This window comes from Notothenia rossii, assembly GCF_949606895.1.
Source record: "Notothenia rossii genome assembly, chromosome: 4".
In the NCBI taxonomy this organism is placed as follows: Eukaryota; Metazoa; Chordata; class Actinopteri; order Perciformes; family Nototheniidae; genus Notothenia; species Notothenia rossii.
In genome coordinates, this window is record NC_136902.1 from 23408496 (window position 1) to 23422038 (window position 13543).

Below are 13543 nucleotides of genomic sequence, written 5' to 3' on the forward strand. Positions count from 1 at the left end.
TCAACATAAAAAAATAAAACATTTGTAATATATCCTGTTAAATGCTTTCCTGTCCCAGAAAGGGGCGTCACTGTTTTGGGAAAATAATAACATACCCCATTTACTTGTGATACACCCTACCTAAAGTTATAGTTTTCTAACCTCAAGTACCTTTTCCATGGGTGTGTGCATTGTCAAGTCATGAGATCTGGTGTGAAAAATGTAATGAAAAACAGTCATGCCATAACATATCAAAACCTGTTTTTGCATAATGATCTAGATGTCGAAAGAAATATCAGCTCCATCTGGAATACGCGCGTTGATTGTTCTTTTATGATTTTGTTGTTTTGTTCCTCTTCTTATCCTGCCTCTGAGGTGAGAGGGAGAGACTTTGGCAACATTCTTTTGCAGTGACACACACACACACACACACACACACACACACACACACACACACACACACACACACACACACACACACACACACACACACACACACACACACACACACACACACACACACACACGTATCACCTTATTGCTCCCTTTTTCAATGCATGAAAAACACACAAAGAGCTGAACCAGATGTTCAGGTTCTCATCTGAGAACTGATTGAATGTTAGCAAAATAAGTGTAAGGACAGGGCTCGACGGTAACGGTTGTCAGGTTGCCATTGGCAACCATTCAGAAAAAATGTCAACCACTTCTTGGCCTTTGGTTGCCATCAGTGGCAACCAGTTTTTAACATAAAGAAATAAGGACAGCAAAATGTGCACCCCAAAATAGATAAATGTTAATTATTTGTTATATTAAGAGTGATATTTAATTATTGTTGTGACCAGTCGGAACCTGATACTTAAGTTGCACGTGCATTGGTGTGATTACAGAGCCAGAAAGCGATGCACATTTACTCGCGTGCGCGGTGCGCCGTGTGTTTGTTTTGCAAAAAATGGCGAAGCAAATTAAGTTGTTTGACTGTGGGGTCAAAAGTTCGGCCAACCCGTCAACATCTCAAACCAATGTTCAAAGTGATTCAACTGATAAAGTGCAAGGTGAACCCGAACGAAAAGCAAAGAGGAAATGTGTAAAGTCTTGGGAGGCGAAACATTCTGCTACGTTGTGCATTCACTTCCGGTAAAAGTTCCTTCAAAAATAAGAGTCCCGATCTTATTACTACCAAAATAAAAGTGCAAAATGAAACTTTACCATAGGAACATATTGGCATACAAATATAATCACTTCTATAAAAAGGTAACACATGTTAAATATAGTTAGACATATAAAAGGTAATTTACAGCATTAATAATTAATATCTAATTCTTAACTGTGAATGGTTTTCATTTATTTAACATTAGAAATGTATTCGTCTGGCCAATCCAAGACTTCAATGCTGAAGGGCCAGTGGATCTATGGTGGGATCAGCACAAAGGTCAAGAAAACCCGCATTTGAAAGGGAGACAACGGATGACCAAGGAACTAGTGACTTGCTCAATTCATTTGTGAGGGATCTGTAAAGAAAGTGACAACAGCTGCACTACTGGTATTTTGTATACCAGCAATTGAGGGTGGACAAGTTTACTACCACTTAAGCTTCAAATAATTGTGTTAATTACTTAATGTAAAGCATTTGAACATTCTTTTGTGTCCCATTTTCCTTATTAAGTTGATGTATAAGTGTATAGTATCTTAATTATTTAAAATATAAGGTGACTAAAAATGGCAACCATATTTTCAGTTTTGGCAACCAAAAGCTGATGCCTGGTTGCCAGCCAGGCAACCACTTAAAAAAGTTAGTGTTGAGCCCTGTATAAGGATATACTCAATATAAAAAAAAAAGACAACTTTTTGTGAGAATTTTTTGTCTGATTGCCATGCAGTCATTTGGCACTTTCAAACCAAGTACTTTGCCATACTTAGTTCATTAGAACTTAGTTCATCAGAACTCTTTACTTTGCGTTCACGCCGGAATAAGTCCCTGAGGGAGGATTAGGCAAATGAAGCCACTGACGTCACTTCTTCTTCTGCTTTGGGTTTACTGGCAGGCAGCAAACAACTTCACAGCGTAGCCTATACTACCACCCGAAGTCCCCGGCCGGAAGTCCCCGGAGTCTACTGAAGCTTTCCGAGTAAATCGCCAGAAACGCCGACACCTCCTCATCTCCACCGCTCCCATGTTTTATTTTGTGTTGCCATAAGTTAGTCTATCTCCGTTTGTGCGCTGGGCTAATGCTAATGCAAGGAAAATAAAATGGCGGCTTCACAAAACTTTTCGGAGTTTTACGGGGCGTGGTTTGCAATCCGCCCAGCCAGAAATGGGAACCTTTTTCTCCCATGAAAGTACTTGCTCTTTAGCAGGGACTGAAAAGGGGTGAAAAGGTTCTCATGAACTACTGTAAGTTCTAGTTTCGGAACTATACTGGGAAAAGTACTCCGGTGTGAAAGCGCCTATTGCTGTTTTTTTTTACTATATGTGGTGCTTTCGGTTTATTACAAATATATTTTCTTATGCTGTAAAATCCTTCTCCTTTTCTCCTACGTTGTTTCACTTGAATGATCTTTTACGCAATACATACAAAAAAAGAAGCATTTTTAGGAATACACTGCTGTTTATGTTTTGTTGTATAAATAAAGCACCAGACAGGAAACAAACATGCCCCAATTATTACTGGAACCCTGTGTGAATGAGTTCCTAGCTGGTATGAAGCAGCCCTCCCGTGTTGAGAGGAGATCCCTCTGTGCTCCAGAGGTGTCTCAGACAGGCGTGTTGCCTCACCTGGTCCTGTGTTTACCTCAGATGGCGGGATTAGGATACAGCCATGTGAAAGATATGCACCTAATCCATCGTGCATTTACTTGGCACTCAGACACGGCCCTCCTCAACACTTCCGCTCTCCTAAAGGTAGAGCAACGCCCTTGAGGAATGTGAGAAATATCAACAGCATTTGGAGACTTTGAGTTTGATATATAATATTTTGACAACCACAAATCAGGTGCAGTTTTTCTTGTTGAAGAGGGTGGGCTGTTTGGAGATCAGTGCAATGGGGTGTTAGGATTCTTTCTTATAGCATTTCTCTAGCAGTCACCAACCAGCTGACAGTTAGATTCACTAGATGGATAAGTGCATCATATACTGTCCAAAACAGGCAATAACTGACCCCTAAAGTCTTTGCCAAACATAGTTTAATATACCTTTTTCATTTGATTTATGACTGAGTTCTTGATATTAAACTATTTTAAACCCACAGTAGCACTGTGCTACATAGCACATACGTTGTGCTTTGAGTCACTGCTCTGTCGCAACAACCCTTTTTTTTCTCCAATGGATAAATACATCTGTTTATATTTTTGAAGCAGAGTGCTTTTTTAATTTAAATAAATGAACTTGTCACATGGAGGACTTAGCAGTACATGCATCATATGTGTTACATTTGTGCACCTCGGCACTTTATGAAGATAGCAAATGAAACATAGAGCTTCCACGTTAACAGTATTTTCTGTCGTCACAGTATCTCTAACGGCCCGTCCACACAGCGGCGTGCGTTGAAAGCTTCACCATTAACTTTGAATGGGGTGACGTCACTTTTCACCAAACTGCATTGTGGGAAGCGGAGCTTTGCTGGCGTGGCTCGCTGCAAAAGTTGAGCAATGTTCAACTTTTGAAGCCTCGGCAGAAGCGTCAGCCAATCGAATCATATGCCAGTGCAAGTTCTAGCCAATCAAACCGCTGCTTGGGTGTCAGGGGCAGGAGATTCATGTGATTGGTTGTTGGTCGAGTTTCAGACACGCCCGCCGGCAAGATTCAACACACGCCGTTGTGTGGACGGTAACTGATTCTAGACAATTCAAAGTTCTGTTGATATTCCAAAATACTTTTCTTAAGGCATTATTTAAAAGTGATGTAATAAAACAGTTTGATATTTCATACTCTTGCTCATTTATTGAAACATTGGATCACAACCATCAAGTAAATAATAAAGGCACATTTGAGGAAGCCCACCTACTGTCCTATGATAACAGTTTCACACAGGTCAAGCGACATGGGTCAGGTCTATAAATGATTGTGCATATCCTTTATTGTCATTATTTATCACCATTCAGGAGACCATAGTCCTGTGAGAGTTTACAGCTTTATCGTCACCCTGGGTTCTTGGTCAGAGGACTTGCCCTTGGTGCATAATCACATCACCTCCATCTTTAACGATAGAAAGCAAAAGTCTTATTTATCCAATGTGCTGATAATTAGGCCTTTCTCATTAGTGACATAATTGCAAATGTAATTAGCAATAGTAATAATTATTGCTTTTAATACCTTTTCTCTTTAGTTATCAGGCTCATTCAAACTGGTAATTAGCAGTCATGAGAATTTCATACTTTTGTTCTAATTCATTTTGGTCACTAATTATTTCAGTTTTATTTTACATCAATAAATCATCACCACATTCATTTAGATTTTTCAATAAACAAAACAAACACTGTGCTCGCCCACTTTTAGATTAGTTTTTTGAGTGCCATTGCTGCATTGCACGTGTCACACCAGCAAGAGGGACATAGTCAGATCTCGGTCACACTTGGATTTTAAACTGTCAGGACTTTTGGTTTTCACCTGTGAGACTTGTAACCTTTTGCACCTATTTGTACCCCAATGGGTTACTTTACAACATAACAAATGTTCCAAAAAGATCACTGCCTTTTAAATCTGTCATTTTAAATAAACTAAATGTGATGGTAAACATCTGTTCTATGTTTATCTACAGAATTCATATGGCAGTAGAATGAGCATCGGGCAGAAGCGATAACGCCTCCGGATTCAAAGTGTGTTCAACAAGAAGGTGAGTTTTAATCTTATATTCTCATCAACCAATACTTGCTATAAATGTAAAACATACGTATACAAAAGCTAATGTAGTGATTTGGCGCAGATGTCTTTGTTGTCATTGAGAGGTCAAACAAACTGATTTTCTTTTATTTGTGTGAAAAAGCATTTCACAGTTTGTTGAAACAGTTCCCGTCATTGAGGTACAAATGAGTGTATCATTGCCTTTTTCAAAACACACATTTTGGCTCGTTATGCTCAGTATTGGTGTCTCTGCTCCATGTTGAAGTCGCACCTCTGTTTCGAGGAACAACTTAATTGCACGCAAGCAGCACGCACGAGTCATGATACCCCAAGGCCTCGATTAATTAAGCTATGAAAACCCACGAGCAGAGAGCATTCAGCAGGTGCCTGTTTGCCTTGGTATGGGACTTGTTTTTGGCAGTGGTGCAGTGGCTCATTATAAATCTATAATTAAGTTACAATTTTATTTGCTTTTTTTTTTTAACATACTGTCATAGGGGATCAACATGGCTTAAACTCAGATTCTGTTAAGTGCACTCTTGTCTATATTGCTATTGTATCGTCTTTTCTCCCTCAGAAACGATAGTACATACAAATATCTGAATAAGAGGATGGTAGTGATGCTGTGTGTCTCAATCCTTGGTTCTAATCCTACAGGTGCTTTTGTTTTCAACTTGCTGTCGAGGCACATCTTGTAATTCTTAAAATCTCTTGATTTCCTCCTAATCCAAAACAAGCTGATTGCCCCCCGCCCTTCTCCTACCACCCTCTGTATCTTAGCACAAAAACAAACATGGCACCCTCCTGCCGGCTGAAGGGATGGTCCTCAGATCCCCCACAGTTCAGCTTATCCCGTGTCGGGGTGTGCTGGCAGCACTAAGTGAGTGCGATGAAGCGGCTCTTTCTGGGCAACGGCTGTTATTGTGAGTCACCTGCCAGCAGAGAGGGAGGGTGAGATGCACAGCAGGGGCCTGAAGGAGGGATGAGCAGGGCGGTGGGAGAGAATCCCCCTGCCTGCAGGGTGGTCAGAGTGAATGAGAGTCACCACCACGGCGCTAACGTGTGCCAAGAGCTCGCTCAAGCTAACAATGCGGCCTGTGGAGGGGCAGACTGGGAAGGAAATTGAGGTTAACAACATAGTTGCATATTAAACAGCTCGTCTGTGCGCACAGGATGTGGAATGGTTAATATTTCAATAGTCAAGCATTTTATTTAGTAATACAAACTGTAAGAAATTCTATTAAATCAAAACATGTGTGGTTCGTTTTGGATATGCTATTCTAAGGAACTAAGGATTAGAAAGACATTGATGTAGCGATTTGCTTTGGAAGGCTTTAGTCAGGACAATATTGAGTTATTAGTAAAAACTTGACTTTTTTTTTTACATCTGCATTACTTAAGTCACAGATTTCTAAACCGTTACAATACAAATGCTCATGATTCAAGTATCGTCGGTCAGTATAAATCAATTTCTGTATTCAACAATCTAAACAGTACCCTTAAATGTGACTTGTCAGTAAGTGACAAGGCAGCAGGTATGAATATCATGAGTTTTCCTAAGTGCTAGTGGTACATTACATTGGTGCAGGTCTTAGCACTGGTTTGCACAGCTCCAACCTTCTTAGTGAATCTCACCGCTTTCCTTTACTCTTTCCCCCACTGTGCTTTACCCAGGGGAGAGACGCCTTCTACGTGTTGTAATAAGGGTAGCTGATATAATGAAGGTCATTGTAATCAGAGCTAATGTGCCAAGGAGTCAAGACACTGTAGCTTTATTTGCCAGCAAGGCCCGACATTTGGTACCCATGGGGATCAGGCTGATAGTGTTATCTTTGCTAACCTGACTCTAATACAGGCCTTGCTCCGCTGTTTGTGTCAGGGTCTGAGCTGAACTTTTCCCAGTGATCCCCTCCATGTGTGGATGAGCATGGATTGGGCTCCTCTCCGCACCATCCTGGTTAAATCCCCTCCCAAGGTGTTTGGCTTCTCTCAGTTCACACACTGCATTTAAAGAGCTGCTCCCTCTCTCTGACTGTCTGACTCGGAAAACACACTGGGCTCACATAGGCGTCGATTGAATGTACTTGACATAGAAACATTGCATTGGCGTCTGCTGAGGACTGGCTCGTAAGCGATGACCTCTAAATCTAATCCTGTCCCTCAGGATATGCAAATGTCCTCAGCTCAAATTTGATTTGTTTTTTGTCAGTTCAGGACACAGCAGTTTGTTTACAACTTTTATCTAACGCAGTGTAAAAAACGGATGGTGCACATATGTAGCCTTTCTTCATAAGAGGTTTTACAACCTTGCACACCAGACTGTTTTATTAAGGTCTTGAATAAATGTACCCATGTTTTTAACTAATCATTCCGCATCACGATAAATGCATTACAAGATACGAGATCGATTATAAAGCGAGGCTATGATATCAAAATGAAATTCTGATGAAATCATCCAACCAGCAGTAGTGAATCATGTACTGTAATTACTGTATTAAGTGATTGTTGAGGTTATTTTGATTATTGGTTGAAAGAGAATAATTAAACATGTTGGAATATGAACAAAAGGCAACTAAAGTTTTGCAACTGTCTTGGACCAAGACAGTTGCGAAACTTTATTTGCAGAACTGGCAGTTCATCATTTTTCATGCATGGGAATTTGACCTCAGAGGCCTGATGACCACCATGTGACTGGATATCAGAGACCCCAAAGAAAACACATCTCTTAATGGTATCCTCTCCAGGTCTTATTATAATTTCTCTTATTTTCTCTTTTTTAATTTACTGCGTTCTGTAAGAAACATCAAAGGCCTTTTTTCCTTTTCATGTAGCACCTCTAGAAAAAAATGCTACCCATATCTAACCCCATGCCGGTCCCCTGGTCCCATCATTCAAACTTCCAAGCCTCTCTTTGTGGCTTCCTAGAGGACCACGGTGAAATGATCTCTTTTGTTTCGCATCATTAGTTCCATCTGTTGTGCACGCAGGCCTGTCTGTTCCGGAGCATGGCAACGTGATGGTCGCCAGGGGCGATTGGAGACGCTACCGTCCCGGTGGCTGGGGGCTCGACCTCCGCCACCACCGCTGCCTCGTCCGTGATCCCCATGACACTCACATTCGCCTGACTGTTTTACTTATTTATTCATACATCTGGGAAAATAGAAGCAAATGTCTGCTTAATATGCAGTTAATTGAGTTGCTTTATTTAAGAAAGACTTTCAGTTTTTTAACCTCATAGGGAATCACTGTGAAGCAGTTTATAAGAAGAAATACACTTTTCCCTCCAATGTGATCGTATGCAATGACTTCAAAGGGAATACACTACAATTCAATTCCCACTACTATTACAATTCAATTGTCCACTGTGTCAGAAATAGGCTTTAATAGGTCATATTTGTGTGCCTTTTTTTTGCAGTCGGGGTAAATGATGCACAAACAGATGTAGCATTTTCTCTAAACAAGGAAATATTTTATTCATGATTAACATGAATGATAAATCTTCAGAAAGTCTTAGCGCTGATGGGCATACACAATTTAACATCTGTCTTCCTCAGAATAATTAATCGCATACCAGAACACTTGGGACCCAGTGTTAGATTTTTCCTCTCACTTTACTTGATCTAATTACTTCTTTAAAAGCAAAACACTCTCTAAAGAAGCCTGGAATGATAAACATACTATGCTCAGCTAAAGATACAATCCAGGAAACATGTCTAAGTCTTAGCCCCACCACTATAAAACCATGCAAACCCCACCATACCTTTGACTGGAAAATATGGCCTTACGTTCTAATTATAATTCGTAATTCCCAAATGAATAATTCCATAATGTCTCCCTAGTGAATTGCTCTGGCCTTATCACCATAGTGTGAATGTACAGCACAAGGGCATCTGTGTGCATGTCAATGCGGAGATCACCAGATCATTTTCATCCAAGACGGAGCCATCAAAGGTCACAGCCATCCAAATGACCTGACCTTGCAATGTAACACCTGGGTGTAAAAGTGGACTCATCCTATCTACCGGGATGGCTGTAATGTACCTCTAATGTATAAAGTGCGGAAATAAAATAAGAGTTATACAGTAGGTTGGTGGAGGAGGTTCAGTGTGGGCTAGAGAATACTGTAATTCTATAGGGTGAAATAGCTGTGTTGGTATCACCCGAGGTGACAGGCTATTGCCAAAGTGCTGTATTTGTTGGAGCCATTATGAAATAAAGTCTTCGAAAAAGGGCAATATTCACTTTGAATTGATTCCTGGAAAACTCCAGAAGTGAATAGGCTTTCATTTGATAGTATTACTATGGACAAAATGTGTTGTGTCAGTTTCACCTCGCCATTACTTTGCTCCATTAAGGCAAAACCGACTGATTTTATTTCTGCTCAGTCTATTTTCTGTGATAAAATGAAAATCGGAGAGCTTTATTAAGTCTGAGTGACACCTAAAGCTGAGAGCCAACAGGAAAATAAGTCATGTGGGATCTAGTTTCAGTTCATTTTTGCTCAATTCCCATCTGCTGATCAAATACTGCGCTCTCCAGTAGGGGCCTAATGGGAGTGTCAAGTTCAAAGAGGCCCTCTCTCTCCTCTGACTCCATTACCTGATAACTGCACTGGTTTGGGCACTTATTTGCACAGTGCAGTGAAGCTATGCTTGTGCTGTGTGCACATTTGTACAAGGTTATAAGTGAAGCTACGTTGAGGCCATTTTATTAATTTTGACAAATCTTCCCTGTGCCTGCGTCCAAGTTGCTATGGGCACTAACCCATCTCATTTTCTTCCCCGTACTCAGACTATTTGAGCTGTTCTTTTTAGTGTTGCTCCTCTTTAAGCCAAACAAACATGACCACTGATGTCTTGGGTTCAGGGCCTTTCAAACAACCTTTCAATAATACAAGCTCAGCTGTGAGACATGCAGGATCTCTCATGCTGGGCAGCCCCGCTGAAAATACCCTCCCTCCTGTTTCAAAGCCATCAGCTTTTGGTTCCCCCAGGAGAGCCAGCATTATCCTGCAGGGTTTATTTAAACTTGTTGGGAAGGTCTTGCCTTTTTTCATGCAGTACGTTATGTGACATTTAGGAGAACCTCACTACATATGAAACTGATTTTATTTGGCTTATCGATTCCAGTTTGAAGACTATAGGTGGCAATTTCCTGTGGCAGGGAAATGGTGGCAGGTTTTTGATATGGTCTCCATGGTGCAGGTCACACATGCAGCTCATCTGCCTGTGGCGTAAGCATTGGATGATTGATGCCGAGATGCCTGCTGTGTGAGCCAGACTTTCGCAAGTGACAGTAACCTGAAAGGTGCGCAAAGAAGAAAGGAGAAAGATAAATGGGGAGAAATAACAGGCATCTTTTACAGCTTGGTACTGAGGTCCCTCACTTGTTTTTATTGACCTTTCTTTCTTTTATTTCCCTTATCTATCTACACTTTAAGAGCTGCCACTTGAACCGATTTCATTTGACCATCTCTGGTTTCAGTTTCAAACCCTGACATGTGGTATTTTGATAGAATTCATCTGTCCATGTGGATAGTGTATCCATCAGCGCTGTTATATTGCATCACCTCAGCGTGTAAAGAGCCGTTTTTGTACTTAATACGGGCACTTGCATTGCATCCTTTTTTTAATCACTGCTCCTTAACTGCCTCTTAAATCATCTAACTAGTCATACTCAGTGTGTTACTTTTTGTACCATCTTGGGATGACAACTATGCTTTGGGTGAGACATTACTTGACCATTAAACGTTGTTTCCCCCCCCCTCCACTCACCACCGCCACTCTCAGGCACTTTCACTTCTGTAGGAATGCATTGGAATTACTTCCAAGGGGGGTGGTGCAAAAAGACCACTGAAAAAGCCTTCTTATTCTCTTAATGATGTCTTGTCCTTTTAAAAGTCGTCATCTTCATCCACAAATAGATGAGTACGGTGGAGGAGCCCCCCAGGGACTGAGGTCATCCCAACCTCCTCGTCCCAGCGCAGGAAGTCACTTTCTATGAAATGAGGCAAGACAGCTCGCATTAAAAGTTGAATGTGTTGACAGGGAGGGGAGGGGGGCGAGAGAGCAATGCCACATACCACACAGTCATTATTGTGGGGGTGGATAAGTTGGCAGGTATTTATGATTAGTTTGCTGCCCACTAATAGATGTGGCAGGAGGAATACTGCAAACACAATATTTATGTTTTTGAATAAGAGTGGTACGTGTCGAAGCAGAATCCTAACCAGACAGAGGATGTTCTTTATGAATGGATATGTTGATTGTTGTCATATATCATAACGTAGCGCTTCACTTGCACATTGTGAAAGAACAAGGAATTTTTCTCATGGGAGTGTACAAATATAATCCATCCATTGGCAACAGAGTGTATTAAGCTATCAACACCCATCTATTATGGTCTGTGTCATTGCACAAATGTCATTTTACTGAACAATTTTTTTTTAGAAAAGCAGTGGAATTTTTCACGTCTAAATTTTTTACTGCTTAAACTGAGGGAGCGACTCACTTAAGATCACAATTAGAAAAGTATTTCTGGCACTGAGGGAAAAAAAATACCATTGATATACTGTAGAGTAAAATGCATTTTCCCAATCCCAGCACCTTCGGGCTGCTTACAAGCACACATCACACGGCTGAGGTGTAGTCAGTGATATACATGACACGTGTCTCTAAGGACCCTCTGATTTGTATAATATCCTTCAGACAAGGTCATAGCAGTGCCTACGTCTTTGAAGACAGAGGAAAGAAAACATGTTCCCCCTTCATTGTGCCTGTGGAATAGAACAAACGTGAGATCATGGTGTCGAGGGGCTTCCACTCTTCAAACTTGATATGAATCAGACATGAAACGATTTAGATAAAGTGATAGTTATCTTGATTCCCGGCGCCGTCCGTGGAAAAGACAGAGTAACGCGGAGGGAAGCTGAATAGCTGAGTTTTAGTGTGAAATCCTGGGGAAACGTATCCATCTGGTGTATGAATAATTTAGATGGCTCAAGTTGGTTCCTGTTGCTGTTGTGTTTGCGCTCAGCTTTCCCTCTCAGCTCAGCACCCCCACTACCCTCCCTCCCTTCTTGACATCACTCCTGAGGCTTGTTTGTGATGCTTAAAGGGAAGTTGGGCCACATGAGGAATCGTGGGGAGGAGAGACTCACTTTCCCTCTCTGCTGTGCTTTCCGTCTCCATTCTTCTGTCTTTCCTAGACCTTCACAAACCTCAGATAAACAGTTTAACACACACAGACACAAACAGAGCGGCATTTGCAGACACTGTAGATTTAGAGAAACTGTAGATGTGCTCTGTTCTAAACATACCGTACACCTTGCACACCTTTGAAGTTTGAAAGGCTTGGATTTCAATAATTAAAATCTGATCATTAGCGTGTGCTGAGCATTGTGTTAATAAGACTGGGTGTGACCAATAATGGATTTTTACGTGGCACTTATAAACGCATTATACAGCACTTAACGGCGATGCATCAGAGTTGGTGAAAGTTCTTCTCATGTGTGAGTGTAGGTAGTGTGTAATAGATTCAAAGTGCTGAACTGACAAACCGGCACCCAAGAAAACACACACAAATCTTTTAAATCTTACTATTTATAATAGCACATACAAACTTATATACCAAATCTGCGCATGGGAAAAAAAGCACATTTGGTCAAACGCATGCCAGTAAACACAAAAACATGCTAATCCACTAATGTGCCAGACTAGCTCTACTAGCCGTGCATTTATTAATTTATTGTAAAAATGCAAACAATGCTCAGGTTGAGTTGTGTCCTCTGGTGTAATCCAGTCCCCATCTTTAAAGAAACCAGTGAGGATGAGGGGGGTGGCACTGAGGAAAAGGAGGAGGGAAAGACAGAGAGGGAAGGAGGGAAAGAGAGAGGGAGGGAGGGGGGAGGGGGATATGACAGGCCCTTGGAATCTCAACCTCTCTCTCCTGGCGCCCGCACTAATCAACCCCTGTAATTTATGCAGAAAATATGATTTATATTTAATTTCACTACACTTGCATTGTTAATTTGAGATGTAATTAACGCGTCGCCACGGCAACTAATTTCTCAATGCCGTAAATTATCACCGCCTTTTCATCAAAATTCAGTTACTTTGGCTCCTGTGTGCAGTGTTGTGATGCAATTAGGTAACCAGGGCAACCCCAAAGTGTTAATTTTCTTTTGTTATATTGCAGCAAGGCAGAAGTTTTTATTCCACAAGTCATGTTCACTTCAACAAAAGATCTTTTTGTTTTTCTTTGAAAAAGGAAGAACAGGGGTGTTAAACGGTGCCTGTGGAACAAGCTTCTACACAAGTGCACAACACCCCATGCTGCTTTCCCAAACACTTGTTACTGTATGTTGTTGGAAACTGATTGACTGCCGAGACCTCTCTGCTACTGGCAGTCGAGGTGTTTCAAAGTTGTCCTCTGGGAAAGGGCATATTTGTGAAGGGAATCTATATAAATGAAAAATGTGTTCATTGTTCAAATAAAAGAGAGCTAGGTCTTTCTTCCTCCCATCAGCCTCCTTTCCTCTCTCTCATTTTCTGTCTCATACATACAGACATTTTCAGTACTGGCACTCCTTTTATTCCCCCAACAGTGACTGTGAAATGACTCAATATTTTAATCAACTGTATCTAATTTGCACTCCAGCAGAAGATAGGGCCACATGTGTGCTGTTGTTGCCCTGGCTGGCACTGAGTATGCCCAGCGGAGGCCTCT

The 13543-nt window shown here is 41.2% G+C and overlaps 1 protein-coding gene across 5 annotated transcripts in view; it reads left to right on the top strand.

Moving 5' to 3' along the window:
* The window catches only part of casz1 (castor zinc finger 1), a 175482-nt gene that overhangs the window by 30006 nt on the left and 131933 nt on the right, over positions 1-13543 (top strand). For all 5 annotated transcript variants that reach the window (XM_079674826.1, XM_079674829.1, XM_079674825.1 and 2 more), the window contains one exon: positions 4734-4808. The gene's annotated coding sequence lies outside the window, so the exon portion shown is untranslated. The remainder of the gene's footprint in view (positions 1-4733; positions 4809-13543) is intronic.